Source organism: Eulemur rufifrons, chromosome 7, assembly GCF_041146395.1.
Source record: "Eulemur rufifrons isolate Redbay chromosome 7, OSU_ERuf_1, whole genome shotgun sequence".
NCBI classification, from domain to species: domain Eukaryota; kingdom Metazoa; phylum Chordata; class Mammalia; order Primates; family Lemuridae; genus Eulemur; species Eulemur rufifrons.
The window spans coordinates 249876-272486 of record NC_090989.1 but is presented as its reverse complement, the minus strand read 5'-3'; the positions used below and the strand labels follow the sequence as shown (position 1 = coordinate 272486).

Here is a 22611-nt window from a genome sequence, read left to right as displayed (position 1 = left end):
GCGGGTCCAGCTTCGGAGAGTTGGCCGGCGCGTCCCGGAGCCTCCCGCAGACGCCTGTGAGAACGGCTGAGGCAGGGTGGGGAGGACGCCGAGCCCAGCCCTGATGTGAGGAGGCTCATTAGGGCCCGAGGGGTGGGGCGTCAACGGGACCTGGAAACAGCTGAGAGCGGGAAATTGAGTCCAGTCCGTCGGGCCGGGGCGGGAGGCTTTCTGAAGACGCGTCTGTCAGAGCGCCGCTGCCGCAAGATCTTAGGTTTGTCACGCGACCCAGGTGCAGCGGGAGTGTGGGCAGCGGCAGCGACGCCACCTGCGTGGCGGGGCTGGTCTAATGCTCGCAGCGGCTGGGCTGCAACGACCCGCGAGGGCGTCTGGGGACTGCCTCTGCGCCCTGGTGGCTTCGGCAGCTCTGTTCACGGCATGGGAAAGGTTTCTGACCACCGAGTCGTCCCAAGCAGAACCTCGTCCAACGCAGGACCACAGAAACCTTCCCCATCTCGCTCCTTCACTGGGGTTGACTCCTGGGGTGAATCGCGTCCTCGGGAGTGTACACAACTGTCATCTTCACAACCTGAGGGTTTTCCTCGGTGTTGGATTGTGCCCAGACTCCCACGTAGCTCTTACCGTGCAGGGTGGGTAGTGGTGGCGAGGCTAACTGACTGGATGGGAATTTGGGTAAAAGCTGTTGTGTGGCAAAGTCTCCTGGTGAAAATAACTCAAGCATTATTTCCCCTAGTTGGGAGAAGGATGTATGGGCCTGGTAGGTTTTTAAGAAGTCCCTATCCAGGAGATGTATGGGGGCTGACGGGACAAGCAAAAGGCCACGGCTGTCACGAGGGGTCCTAGTTGGAGGATAGGTAGAGATTTAGGAACTGTCATAGATTCGTTGGCCACTGCAACCATCTAGATGAATTCAGAACCCCAGGGAGGGCACAGAGACAGTGTACCGGGGCTAAGGATAGACAGCATAGCCCCAGTGTCACCCACACCTCCAATCTTCGTATCTAACTCCTCTCCAGTCTTAATATTTAAATCTCTTAGTTGGTTAATCTGGATAGGGGTCGTGTTCCATGAATGGCCCTGGAGTATCCCTGCTTTGCTGCTGGGAGAGGTCCCGGGGACTTTAGCAGGATTTAGTTGTAGCCAAATATTGGAGGAAATCAGGGGATTTAGGATCCATTCCAGGCTACAGGTAGATAACAAGGACTTGAACACAGTGCACAGGGCTTCAATCTACTAGCAGGTGTGCTTTAGTTTTCCTTAGAAGCATGATTTTCTCTGTCCACGTTGATCATATAGGAATCTCAGATTTTAGAACTTCTTGAGAGGAGGAAGCCAAACCAAGGCAGGCTTTAGGTGTTACTTATAGTCTTAAGGTTCTCGGACTTATAGTCTCTTTACTTATAGTCTTAAGGTCTGTCACTGCCAGGAAGTGACAAATTTTTACTCATTCACTGTAAGGCTGGGGACACTGGCATTTTATGCATATTCTTAAATATGACACTTCAGTCAAATCCTTGGCAATACGGCCAGTGTTTCCAATTGTATCCCGCTTGTAAAGAGATAGCATATTTTTATTGAACTTATATCAATAAAGATAAAGATATTCACAAATACTTCCGGAATTTTGAAGGAATTGAGTAGGGAGAAAAAGCAAATGCTTTCATCTTTGTTCACAAAAGGATACTTTACGAAATTGTTGCAAACTATACAGAGCTTATGAAAGAAAATTTCCTTGACTCTGGAAAACATTTAGGTAAAGAACCAACATTTTAAATAAAGGCATAAAAGCAGTATTGTTATCAATTACTTAGTTTCATGTAATCAAGATTGTTTTTCTCAATCTTGATTAACAATTTTGGACTATAGCTGATTGAAAATCCTTCCATCAAAGAATTTAAAATAATAACTGTGGAAACCCAGAACAGCCATGGTCAAAAGTCTGATGAGAGTTTACAATTGGCAAGAAAATTTAGGTATTTCTGTGGCATATAACAGTTTAACATAGTAATCATAATGACTGATAGCACGTAACACAACACATTAGAATTTTCAGAATCACATGTTTTTGGAATACATTTTAATAACACATTTACACAAATATGACCAAGTTAAATATCATTTCTTATTTGGCAATGCTTCCTATACGATTTACCAAATTAGCCTAATAGTTTAATATCTCCACAAGAAGAGATATACATTCTTTGATGCTCTCCTGGGGTCCAACTGGAAAATCCCAAAGTTAATTTTAGGTCAAAAAGATTTAATTTAGGATTTTGATCCCAAGAAAACCTGCCAAAGATGTTAAAAGGTTTGAGGTACTTCACTAAACAGAGTCAGAGGTCACTAACAGACTCAGATAACTTTTGTTTCTTTGAAATAAGAAATCAAAAGTATATGAGTCTAAACTCTTATTCAATTAATGTTCAATTACTGTTTTAGAATTATCTTATTTGGATAGTATCTATATATTCAATGAATATTCATCATTTAACTTCACTTAGTAAAACTCTAAGGGTATGTTTACTTAAAATATTTGAGAAACCTCCCCAAGTAAACATGTTACAAAATATAACCATCATCAAAAATTTATTTACAAACTTTTTTCCTAGCCACATCTACCCAATTTATTCATTCTTAACAATTATGCCTGGAAAATTTCATGAGACATCAGACAAATATAGCCATCATCCCAGGCTAAATTTTCATGCCAAGAAAGCATCATAAAAGTAAGAAACTTAAAGTTAAATATATGCATATGTAGCTGAAGACCTGGCCATTCCCATCAAACCAATATTAGACCAGTCTCATCTGCCAAAAGATTACTAAGTCCTGTGCATTTGAATAGCATCTGGGCTTATTTGCACAATTTACGAATACTCATTTATTTATAAGCCCATTTGGAATTATGGACGATATACAAACAGACCTTTGTAGACAGTTCCATTTGTTGAAGCTGTCATTTCTCCCCATCCAATTATCTTGATATCCTTGTTTAAAATTGATCGACCATAAATGAAAGGTTTAAGTCTGGACCTCTATTCTGTTCCACTTGGCTGTAGGTCCATCTTTATGTCAGCATCACACTGTCTTTATTGCCATAGCTTTGCAGTAAAATTGGATGTCTGGTTGTGTAAGTTCTTCAATTTTGTTCTTTTTCAAAATTGTTTTGGCTGGTATATTGTCTAGATGCTCTGAATTTCCATACACATGTTAGGGTCAGCTTGTCATTTCCACTAAAAAAAGGCACTGCCAGGGTTCAGTAAGGATCCTGGTTAGTCTGTAGATCAGTTTAGGGGAAAACTGCCCCTTAACACAGCCAGACCCCCGCCTCCCCGGCGCCCCCTTCCCGGCCCCTCCCCGTCCTCTCCCCATCCCGGTCCTCCCGCCCCGCCCCGCCCTTACTCGCTGTCCAGCTGCGCCCCCGTGTGGCCGCGGGGGGAGGAGCGGAGCCGCAGCGCGGGGCTGGCGGGGGGCGGACGGGGAGGGGGGGGCGGACGGGGAGGGGGAGGGGGCGGACGGGGAGGGGGCGGGGCCGGGGCATGGTATGGTGGCTCATGCCTGTAATCTTAGCACTCTAGGAGGCCGAGGCAGGAGGATCGCTTGAGGTCAGGAGTTCGAGACCAACCTGAGCAAGAGTGAGACCCTGTCTTGACAAAAACTAGAAAGAAAAATTAGCCAGGTGTGGTGGCGTGTGCCTGTAGTCCCAGCTACTCAGGAGGCTGAGGCAGGAGGATCCCTGGAGCCCAGGAGTTGGAGGTTGCAGAGAGCTATTATGACACCACTGCACTCTAGCCCAGGTGACAGAGCAAGACCGTGTCTCAAAGAAAGAAACAAACAAACAAAAAAAAATCCAAACTGTACTGTATAATCTGTGGCTTTAAATAGTTTTATTTTAAATCTTAAAGGCTACATTAAATATGTAAAGAGAGTGTTATGAATATAATATTGACCCAATTAACTGATAGAAATTGAAACCAAGAAGAAATTTAACATACAAACCGGGTCATTTTTTGTTGCTTTACACTTTTTATTATCTCAGGGAATTTAAAAATTTTTCATTTATTCTAGGGACTTGGGTACATCAGTTGAACAAAACAGACAAAAATCCCAGCTTCTACCAGCGAAGACCAGAAAGACACTAAAAGATAAACATATGAAATAAATACAGTCATACCTCAGTATCTTTAGGGGATTGGTTCCAGGATCCCCATCAACACCAAAATCTGCGGATGCTCAAGTCCCTTATATAAAATGGCATAATATTTGCGTATAACTTATATATATTCTCCTGTATACTTTAAATGATCTCTAGATTACTTACAATACCAAATGCAATGTAAATGCTATATAAATAGTTGTTATACTGTATTTTTTGTGTTATTTAATTTTTTTTTCCTGACTATTTTTATCTGCGGTTAGTTGAATCTGTGAATGCCTAACCATAGATCCGGAAAGCTGACCATAGAGATTGCTACCAGGTGTGAAGTATCATGGGAAGAAAAGAAAAAGAATGAAGTAGGAAGGATTGAGAATTGGTGTCTGGCGGTTGCAATTTTAAATACCTGGCTCAGGCTAAGTATCAACGCTAAGTGACATTTCCTTGTGAGAGGATATTCTGGCTGTTTTGACAATAAACAGAGTAGATGATGGGCAGGGAGGCCCTGCAGTTTAGTAGGTCCCTGAGGTATAATGGAGATGCTGGAAGTAACGCAGGTGAGAACTAGTCTGATGTATTTTGGAAGTGGAACCAACGAGCTTTCTTGGCAGATTGGAAGTGAAAATGAGAGTGTGAGAGGGACCAAGGATGACGCCAAAGTCTGTGGCCTGAGGAGCTGGAAGGATGCCCTGACACCAGCACCTGGCTCTCTCTGTCCCTTTGACCACAGGCAGAGTTTTGTGGGTCCTTTGGTGGAGTACTGGCCGCTAGACTGGGACACTGTCACGTGTCCCGACTTCTGGGATGTATGTGATCCCGGGGAGGAGTCACAGGGGTCTGGGGCATGAACAGTTTTCGCATTGCAAATGCCAGCTGGATGTGCCGGGCCTGAAGCCAGTGAATGACAAACGATTCTGACGGTGACATTGAAAACAACAATGGTCCGAAGGTTTCAGGACCTCGAGGTCTCAACTGCTACCACAGACACCTCGCCCCCCGCCAGCTCGGCACCCCGCTTCCTCCTCAGGGCGCGGCCGCGGCCCACACCGCGCGCAGACGCCGCCCCTCCGCGGCCGGGCGGGCGCGAGCCGCAGCCGCCTGCAGGCCGGGCTGGGAAGAGGCTCCCGCGCGCTCCCGCCCAGGCTCGGTCGCCATCTTCCGCGCGCGCTTTCCCGCGCAGGCTCCACCCCCTGCTGTGGGCGGCCGGTTCCCCACAGCAGCGGCCGCCCAGCCTGCGCGGCTCCAAGGTGGGGGTGGCGCCGCCCGCCCATCCCGAGGCGGGGCCTGGCTGGGGCGGGCCCAGGGGCGGGGCCTGGCTGGAGCGTGGCTCAGGGGCGGGGCCAGTGTGGCGGCCGTGGCGGTTGCGCGATGAAGCCCCGCCCCTCACCGCTGCCGGAGCGCGCGACGCCGGTGGCTGGGCCTGCGCACGAGTCTGGGCTGGGCGGAGGGAGCCGGGAAGCGGCGAGCGCGCCGGGAGCGCAGCTGCGGGCGTGGGGGCGGCAGGAGCCGCGGAGCCGGCCCGAGAGCGGCGCTGCGGGAGCGGGCGGCCGAGACACAGGCGACGGTGAGTGCAGCGCCGGCCCCCGCGCCTCGCCCTCTCGGGCCCTTGAGTGGCGGCCTGAAGCCTCGAACCCCGGTCCCCGAGGGCTCCGCCGTGAGCGCGCGCTGCGGGCTGCGGGCTGCGGGCTGTGGGCTGCGGACCGAGCCGGCGGCTCCGTTTCGAGGTTCCGGCGAGGTCCCTTCCCCGAGGACCCGCCCTTTGGGTTTCCTCCCTTCCCTCTGAGGAAGGGACCCGAGCTCAGCTCGGAATTCAGGCAGGAGGCGACCGAGGCGCCGACCCCCCGCCGCGGTAAAGCGGAAACGCAGACCCCTCCCCCCACTTGGCGGGTCTGGCGGTCGCGAGGGTGGCGCGAGGGGCGGGCGGGGACGGCCGGGGTCTCCAGGTGAGGGTTGGCGGGCGGGGACCCGGCTCCGGAGCCCCGACAGTCGCCCGAGGCGCCCGGCGCGTCCCGCCCGCGGTCCCGCAGCGGAGTTCGCTGGGCTCGGAGCGGAAGTCCCGGCCGCCTCCTCGGTGGAGGAGCGCGGGCTACTCTCACAGGTGGTTTCACCGGCTGTGGCTCCTGGTTGTGATTTTGGGTCCCGGGTGTGGTCGGTAGCGGCTCGCTGTTGCCGCTTTAACGGCTGAAAAAGCGCCCCAATCCACTGACTTAATGTGTGCAAGAAACGGTGTTGAGATTCCTTATTACCTTGCAGTTCTTTTAAATGACAAGGCTTCGTAGAGGAATTCGGTGGTGGTGTGCAGTTTGCAAACGTAAACGTTAAAGGGCTTGGAATACAGTAGATGCTCATTAAAATATTTGTTGAACGAATGAATCTGGAAACATCAGACAAAGCTGGTCTCACATCTAGTAAAATTTAGGCACATACCCTTTTGACTAAGATTAAGGGAAAAACGTTGGCAAAAAACATGTAGTTTTGTTTATATGCTTGTTTTTGATTTTTACCCAATATATGCATACTTTGGAACAATCAGTTGTTACTCTCAGTACTACTATCATCGAAAATAAGTTTGAAATGTGAATTTTTTATTTTGAGGAAAGTTGGTATACATTATCTATTTCTTAAAAACAGGCTTTATTTCTCATTTTCTTTAAAAATAAGGGAGAACATAAAGAGGCGCTGGGATTGTATTTTGAGACCCAGCTTTATTTTTCATTGTGAATAAAGTTGTTTATGTGTTTTTGAGGGCCTGCTATGGTCTTGAGTGTCTTTTCCAAAAAGGGAGAACTGTAAATTGAAGCAGGAAAAAAAACTAATGTTGCACTAATACAATTAAACATTACCATTTACTCAACAGATATTCATTAAACATCTATTATGTGCTGGGATCTGTGTTGAGTGGTGTTTCTGGGGACGAACAAAACTCACAATAATCCTTTTTTAAAACGAGCATAAAGTTCTTTCTTATAATCGATGTTGCAAGTGGAGACTGTCTTAAACTCCTAGTGCCTGCTTTAAGTTGGGAAAGGTGGCAGGTGAACTGCGGGAACTGTAAATTCATAACAGTCTATTGAAAAGATAATAAGTAACTTAAGAGGGCTAAGATTATTGGCTTACACTTTCATATTTTCAGTTTAATAAAATCTATCTACATTTTAAAAAGAAGGGAGGAAGAGATTTAACAAACTGGTGTTTTTATTATCTCTCTCTTACAAGAAGATTTTAGTACAGTGTATTTATTGAAAGGTCATGGACTTCTGGTTCTGTGTTCTGTAAATAATCTTTGCAACAACAATATTTTCTATTTTTAAAAATCAGTAATGATAAACATTGGATTCCTTTTCCATAAGAAACGTTTTTAAGTAAAGCACCATTTCAGGAATTTATTTTGTCCTTTTCTTTACTATTTACAAACAAATACAGTATTAGCTTGATAGTGCTGAAATTGGAAGGGTTATTAGTAATAATTTGTGGTTCCATATATGGACTTTACCGTAGTTTTACAACTGATAAAAGTGCTTATTAAAAAGAAGATGAAATTTTTAGTATTGCATTTATTCTAAGGTTGCATTGCCTATTTTTTATCTTATTTACATATGTTTAAAAACAATATTTGGCCTCTTCAGAAGTCTGAGTTAATGTACTCCAAAGCCAATCTTGATCTTTACAAAATAATGTAGATTACTACTTTTTTTGCAGTTAGCTTTTGAATTTTGGTGGACCCTTTTGACTTGTCAATGCTTATAATAGTTTATACATTGTTGAAAATAATGTATACATTCAAATAGAAGTTTTAGATTGTAGACTTACTGGCTGTTAGCTTTTTATGATTGTTGTTCCTAGGAATAATAAGGGAAGGAATCCCTCAAATTTTAGTGGTAGAGAGTTGTGATAGTTTTTCTTTAAACGTGTATTTCTTGGAGGAAGAAATGTGTATTTATTGACAATTTACCACTATCAGTCTGGTGTTGACAAGAAATCTAATAGTGATGATAAAGAACAATGTAAGCAGGCTGTGATATGTTAAATAAAAAGTGCCTGGCATTTTTTTTTGGGTAAGCACATCATCAGAATTCTTGACAATCAACAGTATGGAGACATGTTAAAATAATTTTTTCCAAGAAATCAGGATTCATAATGAATATTTTTTGTATTTTAGAAAACACTGTAAATGTTTTTAAAGTATTATTCCTGTGTTGGAGTAGTTCATGATGTTTTGAGGCTGAGTAACTTCCAGGATTATCCTATTTTGTAATTGTTGGTGTTTTCTTCATCGAGGTAGATGTGTCTGCTGGGGAGGGTGGTTCATTTTTTTGTAAGGCCCTTCAGAGTGATCTAGAAGGAATTTCTTTTCTCTCAGATGTAATTAATCAAGTGATGAAGAATGATGCTAACAAGGCATTTGCAGCAGTGCCCATGTTTGCCTGTGTAGATTGTGAGAGTTTATCAATTAGCATTTGTAGAAAACATTTTTGAATTTTAAAATTTTTATTTAAATGCTATATAACAGATTTCTCACCTTTATTGCCTAGTATAGGTTGCTATTATGTTTTTAATTCCCAGTTGTCTTTTTAAAAAACATGAAAATGTTTAGGTTTCTCATCTGTTTTAGGATGAATCTGGGATTTTTTTAAGGTTTTATAAGATTTTTCACTCACAATGAAACATGCTTATTGGTTTTGATTTATTGTAGTGTTTTTTTTTTTTGTTAGTTTGTTTTTTTTTTTATTTCAGAGACAGGGTCTCTCTCTGTCACCCATGCTGGAGTGCGGTGGCATGACTATCACTCACTGCAACCTCAGACACCTGGGCTCAAGCAATGCTCCTACCTCAGCCTCCCGAGTTGCTGAGATAATAAGCTTGCACTGCCATGCCCGGCTAATTTTCAAATTTTTTGTAGACACAAGGTGTTGCTATGTTGCCGAGGCTGGTCTGGAACTCCTAGCCTCTGTGTCCCAAACTGCTGGGATTACAGGTACTAGCCACTCCAACTGGCCTGTTTTAGTGTTTTCTTATCTCAGTTTTTATAAAACAAATATTTTAACATTTTATTGAATGTTAAATGTTAGTAATGTGTCAGAATGGGGCATTGTAGGTTCCCTGTGTATTCTTGAGAGGAACTGAGTAAAACATGTGCTTATCCTTAATGCTTGCTTGCTAGTTAGGTGATAGCATTTTTTCTGATTTTTTTTTCATATTTCCTGGAAAAACTTGGAATTTAGCATATTAAATATTGACTTGCTGCCTCAGTTCAAAGCTTAAGTATGCTTGAATCTTTCTGTAATACTACCAAATTATGAATGGACTAGAATTTAGTTGAGACTGCTCTGTGACTGCATCCAGATGGGGTTTCTGAATTGAAATGCCAAAAAGACTTGGTAATAAATTGTCTTTATTGTCTTTATCTTGACACTATAAAATACCTGTAAATGTATTTTAGTCAAAATTATGGTAACACATACTCAATCCTTTTCCTAGAATGCATTAGATAAGTCTGCATTAAATAGAGGTGACTTTGAAAATGACTAAATGGTGAGCCCTGTTATTTCTGTTTTGTTGCTTGCCCGCTTAGAAACTCATGCTAAGATTTCTTATGACATCTTCCGTGATCAAATTTTGTAGTTGTACTCAAACATAAAATGACTTTTGTTTTATTTGACTTAATAATTTGCTTTCACTTTTTGCTTAGTAAAGCAAAAATGAATTTTTACTACATCTAGCATTGGGTATATTTTATACCTTACATGTAGTGGGAATTTATGGGTATCTATGGAACTAGTATGTTCAGTGGATGGGACTTGGTAAGGTTAAGCAGAAAACAGTTTTCACTGTGCCTTCAGACCCTCCATAGATTCAGTCTCTACCTCTGGATGAGCTCTTAGTAAGATCAGATAGCTTTTCCAGTAACTTTCAGGTAATAAAAACTCTTATGGTCACTTATTCATAATCTTATTTTAGTCATTAGAAGGTGCAGTTCAGTATAATCAGTGTTGAGACTTTCACACAATTCTGAACTCTTCTTTGGTTCCCACTGTTTCAGACCTAGAAGCCTGCTTTGGAGGAAGATTCCTACTTGATTTCTCTTGTTACTTTGCCAGATTCTCTTCAGTATGACGTCCTCACCTGCTCAGGGTCCAGCTCCGTGCGGAAAAGGGATCGAGGGGAAAGGTATGGTTTATTTTAGCTCATCTGATTGTGATCTGGCATTTTTGTCTTCTGAGTTGGACAGGTTGTTCAAAGCTGACGCCCTAGGACTGCTGGAAATAGTTTTCTTGAGAATTCTATGTCTGGGACCCCCAGCTACAATTCCTGTGATATAATTCTCTATCTTTAATTTCGCTTCCCAGCTTTCCTCATCTGCGGGCCCACTTTGCCCAGGGTGACGTTTTGCTTTAGTGTTTAAGGTAGTTCTATAACATTTTAACCAGAACTGCCCATACTTTACTAAGGATATTTCATTTGGTATAATTCCACTGGGGCCTCCACATCCTCTATTTCCAACTTCTGTCAAATACAGTAGACCCTCTGTGTCTGTGGGTTCCACATGTGAGGATTCAACCAACTGTGGGTCAAAAATACTAAACCCTGTCTCTAAAAAAAAAAATACAAATTTAAAAACTACAGTATAACAGCTACTTAGATGGCATTTACATATAAGTAATCTAGAGATGCTTTAAAGTATGTGGATATGTATAGGTTATATGCAAATACCTACCCATTTTATATACGGTACTTGAGCATCTGGGGATTTTGGTATGGTGGGGTTCCATGAACCAAACCCCCGTGGGACAACTGTAACCCCCCTTGACAGCACTTCTGTCTGTTTGGGACCTGCAGTCCATTGCTTCTGCCACCTCTGTACTGTCCCCCTTCCTGCACATCCTTACTTGAATATATTCCCTGCCTTGAAGCCGTGGTCCACTATTATAATCTCTCCCTTTCATGCGCCCTCAGTTCCATGTAGGGCGCTCCTCCATTGCACTCTGCTGGCCAGCCCTCCAACCCACACCGTTTACATGCAGTTCTCCATCCGGTTCAGCCTGCGCCTGGGCAGTAGACTGTGGTCTGAGGGAAACACAGCCATGCTGACCCGGGTCTCCCGTTCAGTGCCTGACCTTTGACCTCAGGAAGGCCCTTTGTGTTGGTGACAGTGGTGTAATCCTAGTACATTGCCCTGGTTGAATCACTTTAGCATTCCCATAAGTGACTATTTTTTTTTTTTTTTTTTTTGAGACAGTCTCGCTTTGTTGCCCGGGCTAGAGTGAGTGCCATGGCGTCAGCCTAGCTCACAGCAACCTCAAACTCCTGGGCTTAAGTGATCCTACCGCCTCAGCCTCCCGAGTAGCTGGGACTACAGGCATGAGCCACCATGCCCAGCTAATTTTTTCTATATATATTTTAGTTGGCCAGATAATTTCTTTCTATTTTTTTAGTAGAGACGGAGTCTCGCTCTTGCTCAGGCTGGTCTCGAACTCCTGACCTTGAGCGATCCACCCGCCTCGGCCTCCCAGAGTGCTAGGATTACAGGTGTGAGCCACTGTGCCAGGCCCATAAGTGATTATTTTATAGCTCTCTCCTCAAACCTCTAACCTTTTCTCCATTTTCCTCTGATAACGTGTTTCCTGTGTGTGAAAAATGAAAGCGATCAGAAAGCGTTTCCGTGTCCCTCAGGCCTCTGCACATGCTCTTTGCATTTCCTGCTGGTCTTTCCCCCGGTCTCCACGGCTGCCCTGGGTTCTCTCCCTTCCTCCTGTCAAGGACACTGCGTTGCTTCCATGTCCATCCCCTCATGCATGCCAACGAGATGCGTCAGTGTGCTGTTTTTACTGGATCATTCCTGTCAGCATATAGATACATATGCAGCATATAGATACTGATATCTCCCATGTTTAAAGAACCTTGTTCCACACCAGATCTTTCTTTAGTTACTACTATCCAGAAAAGTTGATATTTGTGGTCTTCAGTACTCCCTCTCTCTCTTGGATCCACTACAGTGAGGTTTTTTTTTTTCTCTTCCATTCTACCATAGCAGCTCTTTTTTGATGTTACTGGTGACCTCTTTGGTGAATTCTAATGTCAGTGAATATAGCAGCAATAACAGCATTTGATGTGGTTGATAATGTTCTCTTGTTTGAAACCTTCTTCCCTTTGCTTCTGGGATATTACTGCTTATTTTCAGTTTCTTTTGCTGGTTCCTTTTCCTCACTCCAACTTCTAAAAAATGAGGCAGTGTTCCAGGGATATATGTTTAGACCTCTTCTGTATTGATATTTAGTCCCTTATGATCTCATCTCGTTTAGCTAGAATTATATATTTCTAACTAAAAATTTTATCTTTGGTCTGAATTTCTTTCCTAATCTCCAGACTTGTATGTTCATTTGCGCACTCAACATTTTCAGCTAGATGTCTAATTTAACTAGACATCTAGATCCCAAATTTAACATGTCACAACTGAAAACTCGTCGCCTCCTTCTTCTCTCCCACCCCCTCCAATAATTGTTTCCATTCCATTCTTCCTCATCTTTTAAATGTCCACTCCCTCTTTCAGTTTCTCTGGCCCCAAACCTCATAGACATCTTGATACTCCCTTCTGATACTCCCACATCTAATTCAAATAATTATCATGAAAGTACATTCTTTATATACTTTAAATGCTGCCTTAACTATAAATGGAACGACAATTTGCTGCCACCCCTGTAAGCAACCATAATCTCTTGCTTGTGTTATTTTCATAGTCACTAGTCTCCCCGCTGCTTCTGCACCTTTCTATTCTCAACCCAGAAACCAAGGTGATCCTTTTAACATGAAAGTCTGGTTATTTCACTCCTGTGTTCAAACCGTTCAGTGGCTTTCTATATCCTTGAGAGTAAAAGCCAGAATATTTACTGTGCCTATGAGAGCCTCCTTTGATCTGTACCTCCTGCCTCTCTGGTTTTGTGTCCTACACAATCAGATTTCTCCTTGGCTTCCTCTACTCTGGCCCCCAGGCGTCCTCCAGGCTCAGTCTTGCTTTCGTGCCCTGAGGGATAGAGCATTGTTTTATTCACTGCAGAGTCCCCAGGACTGAGGCTGGCTCCTGATGGGCACTCACAGTTCCTGAATGAATGGCTGCTTGTCTTGTTACTCCTGATTCTGGTTACAGCCTATGTGCATGTTTCTATAACAAAAGTATTTGAACTTCACCTAAAACCGTATAGTCCTGTAAGAATTAAGTAGAAACAAATTTAGATACAAGAATATAAAGTAAGTTTCAAGTCAATTTTTGTGTATGGGAAGTGAAAATACACAGTGAAATGGTAAGGGACAGAAGAGGTAGGAAAGGAATGAAGAGAGCTAAGGCAAATGAAATAAAGAAGAGGAAAACCTGGTTTGGAAATAGGGTGACAACATGTAAAAAATTTATTTTGGGCTTGCTCCATATTTCTTTTCAGTTACATTTCTCGAGTTCTGAGTGTTGGTGATTTTCATGGACTAGACACTTCAAGTTGGACTATATAATACCCTTCTTTTTATCAGGGATGTAGGCTCAGGTGAGATCAGGAGCCAAAACTTCATTGTTCTCCTGTGTTTTGCTCAACTCTTTTTGTTAGAGAAGAGGAGAAATTACTGAGAAAGCCTAATGGTATTCTTAGCAGTTTTTATTTTTTTTGTAGAAACCTCCAATAGAAGTCTCATAGTTTTAGGGAGGGATTTTCAGTGTACAAAAATGTATTGGAATGCCTGTCCTCTTGGTACTGTACCGCCTATTTAGTCCCCCCTTAAAAAAAGGAGAGGAATATAAGTACATTTATTGTTTTGCACAGTAAACTAGCAGCTAGCTACAATAATCACAAGTTTATTGAGTAGTATTAAATGCATATGCTTATTTGTGCTCTTAAATGAAAAAAAAAAGAAAAATGCTTGTACAGACTTAAATGCATAGTCTAAAAATGGAGTTTAACTGATATTTAGTTGGGAAATGAGAGTGCAAGGGGAATTAATGATATGCAGATTTTTAGTATTTCATTCTGCTGAGACAAGATTTTTTTTCTTTTAACCTTTCTTCCCTGAGCTGTAGGTCTCATTTCCTGTCGGTTGATTAAAAAGAAAAATCTTTTAGATAAATTGTTGAAATGAGTAGCTTAGTAGTTCTGGAATGAATAAATAATTTTATGTGCAAGTATAAATTCTCCTCAAACCAGTCTACACAGTTTCCTTTTTTTGTGTAATATGCAAAAATTTGTCTTTATTGACTTGTGGGACTTTTATGTGGCCATAATGTGGACTTGTTTTTCACGGCTATAGGGAGTGTGGGTGTGTATGTGTGTGTATATTTCTTTGCAGTTTTTGTAACATGAACATGTAATTTAGACTGATATGCTGATATTTTACTTTAACTCCTAAGCACTAATTTGAAGAAAAATCAGATTTGGTATTATATTCTTCTTTCATGTTAAAATAAACATGACCTTTATAATTCTTAAAAAGTCTATTTACATACCAAATAAAATGATTTTGGATGACACGCAAGAAGTGTTTGCCTATGGTTTTGAAATGGTCCTAGCCTGAACAACATAGTGAATCTATTTTATAGACTAATTAGGTCATCTTCATTAGAATTCCACATTGACGTACATGGATTCATATGTTAGCATTTCACGTACGAAGTAACCATCTTGGGTTAATAAGATCCTTATTTCTGAGCTGGTGTGTAGTCCTACCACTAAGTTTATTTCAGCTATAGTCACGGTCTTCTGTTTTTTCTTTTTTTTAAAGAGACATGGTTTTGCTCTGTTGCCCAGGCTGGAGTGTAGTGGTGTGATCATAACTCCTGGGATTGCTGTAGCTAGCTGCTAGTTTACCATGCAAAATAATAAATGTACTTATACTCCTCTCCTTTTTTAAGGGGGGACTAAATAGGCGGCACGGTACCAAGAGGACAGGCATACCAATACGTTCTTGTACACTGAAAATCCCTCCCTAAATCTATGAGACTTCTATTGGAGGTTTTCACATTGGCAGTCTCCTGTCATTGCTTCTTGAGTAGCTGGGACTACAGCCATGTACCACCGTGCCCAGCTGAGCAGAATTTTTTTTTTAGAGATGGGGTCTTGCTGTGTTGCCCAGGCTGGTCTTTAATTCCTGGGCTCAGGAGATCTTCTTGCCTCTGACGACCTCTCAGACAATCTCACCTTTGCTCATTAGACTCTATCCAAGTTAGTCTGTTCACTTTTTCAAACATGCCATGCTTGGTCTTGCCTTAGGACTTTTACACTAGTCGTTTCCTTTGTCCGAATGGTCTTTCCCAGATGTTGAGCCTGGCCCCTTAACTTTAAGATCTCAGCTTAAATATCACCTAACTCACCACGCAGTTTAAAATCGCTTCCCCATTACTGTTTTAATTTCTTGATGGCATTTCTCAGTCCTTGAAATTATGTATTTTTATATATATTTCTTAGGAGAGCAGGGACCTCTTTTGTCTTGTTCCCTGCTGTCCACAATGCCCAGAACGCTACCTGGCACCAAACAGGTGTGCAGTAAAGTGTTGAATGGATGAAACCAGGTACCAGTCTCATTTGTTCTTTGTTATGAATGATTTTAGTGTACTAGTATTTTAAACTGTCAACAGCATATTTCTTCTAACCTAGGGAAGACAGAAACTGGATCAATCAGACAAAAGCCTGGTTTTAGAAAAGGGTGGGACAGTTTGGGGACTGCTCTGATCCTCAGCATGTTCCGTGGAGCCATGGTGTGCTGGAGTTGGTGAGGTGCCTGCGTCTCTCGCTCCGACTCCGTGCTCGGTGCCATCGTCTGACAGCTTGAAACTGGCCATGGTGGGACAGTTCCAACATGGGAATGGGCAAAAGCTACAAATCAGGGCTCTTTTTTTCAAAAGAGGTTGTGGTTCAATATTTATCAGGAGACCACTGGGTGGGCCCATGTGAAATTGCTGGTGTTTGCTTGACTATTGGCAATTTCTTATGTTTTAACCTAGTAGAGTTACCTGTTTTGGTTTAAAGGTAATTTCTTCGTAGGAGTTACTGAAATTACCTCAGTCCTTTACTTTCTTTCTTTTTCAAAATTATGTTCTCTTCACATCTGATGATTACTTTGAGATTCATTTAATACATATAATTAGCTATGTATATGTTTGTATGTTAATTGTTTAACTGCATATCTAATAGTTTAGCTTATTCCAAAGCAGGCACAAAAGATCTTCAGATTCCTCTGAGAGTGTTCTTGGTTTTGCTACTGAGCAGTAAATAAGCCTTTTGAAAGGTGTTCCTTTTCTCGTCAAGAAAGCAGATCTGATTCAGTTAGTGATACAGCATTATCTACCCTTTTTTCCCCCCTATGATTTACATAAATATGTCTGAGTTCAGTTCTTTGGGGTTTTTTTTTTCTGGCTTTTTTCTTCTTTTGCCCATTATTACTCTTGAAGTGCTTGCTTACATTTTCTGATCATTTACTTCTGCTACTCCGTGATTTCTTCTACAAATAAATGTCACTAAATCAATGAAATGATTCTGTCTTGTTTCTCGAGTTTTTTCCTATTATCTTTCCTATGGTTACCTGGACATTCCAGCCCATTTCCTACCCTCCACCCAGCTCTCCAGTAAAGAGACATGAAATTAAAGACATCATTTTCTTATCTGAGGAAGTTTATTGTTTAAAAATTGAACTTTGTTGGCTCAGGGGAATTTATTGGTATTTCTTGAGCAAGATTTGCTTTATGTTAATTCTGAATAAGTGGACTTGAACTGGTGGTATTGAATTATTATAAAATATGACACCTACATTTCCTATCCTCTAACTCAAATTGTTCTCTCTCTTATGTACATATGAAAAAAAAGTGTTTAATATAGAGCATCAGAAAGTACATATAAGGTAAAGAAGAAACCTTTACTCCTACCACCGCAGGATAACCAACCACTGGTAATATTTTGATGAATGTCCTTCCAGATAAATCAGTGAATATATGCTTTTTCACAAAAGTAAGATCTTATTATACATACTATTCTATAACATTTTACCTTAGGAAATATTATGATCATATAAGCATTGCTTTTTATTGTTTCAGTTTGAAAGGGTCATATTGGAAAGTGAAAATTTTGTTTGACAAGGGCAAAGCTGTCAGTAAAGTTATGATTAAAAACGATGGTGTTTATGGAGAGCAGAATGTGGCAGAGTCAACTGGAGACAAGAATTACTTAAGCAGTAATTTTTTTCTCAAGAGCTCTGTCACCATTGTACAATAGCCTGATTGTTTTATACTAGCTAACAAAAACCATTCCTTACTCCATGTAAAGTACAATTATTTTAAATAGCCCTATGGTGAAATATGGGCCTGTAAATACGTTCATATTTTTTAGACTGCCCAAGTCCTACTGATGTCTTAATATTAAAATACTTCTAGAAGAAAAATGTGTTTTTTTGACAGCCTTCATCTATGTGTAGTATGACAGTTTTATTAGATATTGCTGCCCTTGTTATGTGTCAGAGTGAGGGAGTTCTTAGAAAAAGAAAATTAGCATGTAAGAATTCTTATGTTAATGTTTGATTTGACTTTTGTTTTATGACTGTGAAAATTCTTGTGGAAGAATTGCTGAGATGTATTGATGTATTGCGTCCTTGGAAATTACCAGTCCCAATCTTGTCAAGTAATTGTTTGGGTCTTAAGGTAGCAATTTTTTTTTTTTAGACAGGTCTTAGTCGCTGGGGCTAGAGTGCGGTAGAGTCGTCATATCTCACTGCAACCTCCTACTCCTCGGCTCAAGCCATCCTCCTGCCTCAGCCTCCCGAGTAGCTGGGACTACAGGCATGCGCCGCCATATCCGGCTAATTTTTTCTGTTTTTGGCAGAGATGGGGTCTCACCCTTGGTCAAGCTGGTCTTGAACTCCTGAGCTGAAGGGATCCTCCTCCTTCGGTCTCCCAGAGTGCTAGGATTACAGGCGCCAGCCACTGTGCTGGGCCTTAAAGTAGAAATTTTTAAAGCCAATCAAAGATCCTTTAAGGGTTTTATAATTTAAATGTTTTTTCCTTTGCCACAGGAAAGGCACCTGTTACCTAGGGTAGAGTAGGCTGTCGATGTTTTGCCTTGTTTTTAGCTATGTCCTTTCCTGTGCTGTATTACTGCTTGCTCGCAAGCTCTTGTAGTCTTTTTCTGTTCAGTGGCCATTTCTCTTACCCCACAATGCCACATCCGGGACTCGCATGTGTTGCAGAAAGCACTTCTCACAGGGTAAAGAAGAATAAAAAGCAGTGTAGTCACTGTGGACTTTTTTACTGGGAAATGATGTATTTCTTGTTTAGAGACTGGCAGTGTAGTCACTAAAAAATGTTTTTCATCCACATTCTATGTTTGTGAATGGATATGCAGGTGTCTCTGTTTGTTGGAAGGTAAAGTGAATCTTGAGATAAATTCGAGAAGTGTTTAGAATTATTCCATACATTTTGCTGTTTTAAAAAAATGTTATTTTTTAAAAAGTTTCATTCCACAGTGAGTTTTTAGCCTCCTCTTTTTACATTTATTTTGTTTTTGTAAACTGTTCTAAATTAGCTTAGTAACTAGTGACACAGTAAGTGGCAGAACTCACGTTTGAAGTCCTTTCTGATTTTTCAGAGTCAGTAAGCTTGGGAAGCACTGTAAAGTGGCAGAAAGAATATGGACTTTGGAGTTAGACACACCTCAGTTTGATCCCTAACTCTGGCACATATTTGCTGCATGGCAAGTTCTTACCCTGGGTGATTTTTATTTTCCTTTTCATTTAAGTGAGGGTAATAGGCTTATTAAGATTAAATGAAGTAATACACGTAAAGCACTTGGCTTGTACAAGATGCTAATAAATGTTTCATTTCCTTTCTGCTACATCTTGTGGTTTTAAAATATCTTGGGAGCCACTTGGACATTTCACTTGAAAGTGAATTGCAGTCAGGAAACTGGAAATAGACGTAACCCAGGTGGACTCGTACTGTAGTGACCTTCTTAATTTCCCTGTCTGAGAAGCAGAGTGGTTCTTATAACTGTTCAAAATATTTGACTTCAAGGCAGGTTTTATTGTTAAAAGCTGAAATGGAACCCATTGGGATGAGTTAATTATTGCTGACCAAAATGGCAAGAAAGTAACTATTTCTACATTTTCTGAGAAAGTGAAGCATTTGTGCTGTATCCATAAGGATGGTAAATTTTAAAGGCTAAGAACTGACCCTTTGGAAAGAAATATATGATGAAAATAGGAGGGGAAAGTGTTCAACCAATAATAAAAATTTTTTTTTTTTTTTTTTTTTTTTTTGTTGAGACAGAGTCTCACTTTGTTGCCCAGGCTAGAGTGAGTGCCGTGGCGTCAGCTTAGCTCACAGCAACCTCAGATACTCCTCGGCTTAAGCGATCCTACTGCCTCAGCCTCCCGAGTAGCTGGGACTACAGGCATGCGCCACTATGCCCGGCTAATTTTTTCTATATAGATTTTTAGTTGTCCATATAATGTCTTTCTATTTTTAGTAGAGACGGGGTCTCGCTCAGGCTGGTCTCGAACTCCTGACCTTGAGCAATCCACCCGCCTCGGCCTCCCAGAGTGCTAGGATTACAGGCGTGAGCCACCGCGCCCGGCCAAAAATTTTTTTATCAGATTTAAGAGATGCTGATTCAGACATGCGCACAGTGACACAGGTGCTAAATGCAGTGCTGGAGGGAGTACAAGTCTGTGGAACCTGTTTCAGAAGCACTTTGGCACATGTCACAGAGCGGAACTTAGTACTTCCGAGAGTACATCCTAAGGAAATAACCCATTTTTCTGTTTTGCGGGAGTGAGGGGAGAAATTATTTTTTTTATTGTAACAGCCTTATTGAGATTATTCATATAACATAAACACCTTTTTCAAGTACATAAGTCAGTGTTATACAGCCCTTGCCACTATCTAATTTTACAATATTTTCATCACGCTCCCCCCACCAAAAAAAGAAATTAGCAGTCATTCCCCGTTCTTCCCTCTCCTCAGCCCCTGGCAACCACTAACATATTTTGTCTTTCTAGATTTGCCTCTTTGGACATGTAATGTAAATGGAATTATATGCTGTGTGGCCAACTGGCTTTTTTTCATTTAGCATAATGTTTCAAGTTTGATCTGGACAGTGTATATCAGTACATCATTCTCTTTTATGGCTAAATATTATGCCATTGTAGGATATGCAACATTTGACTTCTCTGTTCACTAATGAATAGATAGTGAGTGAGTGAACCCAAACAACTGTGATGAACAACGCTGCTATGAAAATTCACGTACAGGTTTTTTTTGTGTGGATATGTTTTAATTTATGTTGGATATATACCTGGGAGTGGAATTGCTGGATCATATGGTAATTCTACGTTTAATATTTTGAGGAGCTGCTAGGCTGTTTTCCAGAGTAGCTGTACAATTTTACATTTCTGTCAGCACAGTAGGTAATATGTGGCCTTTTGTAACTGTTTCTTTTACTTAGTATGTTCAAGGTTTATCCATGTTGTATGTATCAGTACTTTCTTTTTATGGCTTTATCATAAACCTTGAATTCACATAGTATAAGGTTTCAAATGGTATTTTTCAAAGTTATTTTCACTATTCTATCTTTTTTGCATTTCTGTGTGATTTTAGAATCAACGTGTCAATTTCTACAAAAAAGTCTGCTGGGATTTTAACTAGACTTGCGCTGACTCTATTGCTTAAATTGGGGAGAATTGACATGTTAACACCATTGACTGCACTGATCTATGAACATAGTATCTCTCTCTATTTGTCTTTGCACATCATTTGATAATTGATTAATAATTCATATTTTTCATATTATAAATGAACTTTTTTTACAGTGTCAGTTTCTGATTGTTCTTTGAACAATTGTTTTATAGAAATAGATTTCATTTTTGAGTATTGATCATGTATCCTGCAACGTTCCTAAAATCACTTTAGTTCTGCTAACAGTAGTCTTTTGGTTTTCCCAATTTCATTATAAGATTTAGCATAGCCTCTGAGTTCCTTGTCAGCTTAGAGTTGAAGAATTGCATAAGCTTATGAATTGTAATACCAATACCTTGCAAGGAGTGATGTGCAGCATCCCCAATATTTGTCTTCATTTTTCTTTTAATGAAATATTAATATTCCTCATAATATGGAACCTTGACATTTCAAGCTACTATTATTTAAGTAGTTGAATTTATAGGCAATTTCAGCAAAGTATTTGATTCTGAGGGAGGAATTGCTGTTTGTTTTCATGGCTGGAATTCTAACCATCTGTTCAAATTATGTATTTTGGAGGGCGAATCAATTACCTTGCTGATGATTTTGGGGAACAAGGAGAGTATATGGTAAGGACTGTCATGTTTGTGGCTTGAGCAGAACTGTGTGGATCATGGTATGATTTATTGAGATGAGGAAGAATGAGGAAGCAGTGGATTTAACATTATCAATTTAGCTTGGACAGGTTAGATTTTAGGCCTGTTTGCCTACTGTGTTAAATGCTTGTAGGTTTATTTGGGTGCTTGTAAATGAAGAAATATATTTTAGGTTAAAAACAGGCCTGAGGTCCCATGGGTAGTCATTTACAGAATTAGAACTCAGGTCTTGGGTGCTCTGACTAAGCCCATGTTGTTATTCCCTTATGCTATATTATATCCTCAAGGCAGAAAAACATGCCTGGCTTTGGCAATAATAAAATGTTCCCTGGGAGCTACTAGAAATACGTAGCAGAGTGGAAGCTCAGCTGCCTGTGGAGTCCAGGCAGGTAACCGTGAGCCAGGTTGTAACATGAAAGAGTGGCGTTGTCTTTGGAGAACGGCGAAGTCCATGCCCCACCTAGAGGGTCCACTGTTAATCAGCCCCAGCAGATTATTACCATGTGGGAATGTGGGTGCAGTATTGCCAGATTTTCTGATTTTTCAAGAGAGCTAGAAGTGTTGATTTTTCACGTGAAGTCTTCTAATTTATAAATGTAGGTAGCTATCCTTTAACACACTGTGGAGACCAACTTTGCGTGAGTCCAACAAAAATATCTGTCTGCTGAATTCTGCTTACTGGCAATGTTTGGTAGGGTTGTACCTGGTATACTGTGGAAGCAACAACAGATTTATATGATGGGAAAAGGGTGGTAACCACATATAATAAGCTCATTACTAGTGTTGAAGTGTAGGTTGCTTAGTTTAAACATGGTGCTTAGTCTGATGTTTGAGTTCAATTTTCATATGGATCTGTTAATTATAGATGGGGGAGGGGGAATTGCTCCCTGCAGCTTTTTGCCTCCTAATTGCATGCTTTCATTTGCAGATAGGGCCGGTTTGGGGTATGTGGATTTTTGAGTGAAACCTCTTCCCCAGATGAGAAGAAACCTTCAAGGAAGAACTACTGGCAGTGAGTCTGCAGAGTCATCTGGATGCATAATGTGGAATGTTCTAAGCCCAGATGTAGCTGAATGGGTGGCTCCACTGATGAGGAGTGGTAAGTCTGA

The 22611-nt window shown here is 41.3% G+C and overlaps 1 long non-coding RNA gene across 9 annotated transcripts in view; it reads left to right on the top strand.

The window, feature by feature from the left end:
- The window catches only part of LOC138387765 (uncharacterized), a 63020-nt gene that overhangs the window by 335 nt on the left and 40074 nt on the right, over nt 1-22611 (top strand). For 5 of the 9 annotated variants that reach the window (XR_011233970.1, XR_011233971.1, XR_011233962.1 and 2 more), the window contains exons 1-3: nt 5585-5720; nt 10197-10324; nt 22431-22601. This is a non-coding gene — a long non-coding RNA (uncharacterized lncRNA). Of the gene's footprint in view, nt 1-5584; nt 5721-10196; nt 10325-22430; nt 22602-22611 lie in introns of those variants that run through there. The other 4 variants (XR_011233966.1, XR_011233967.1, XR_011233968.1 and 1 more) reach the window with 4 other exon arrangements.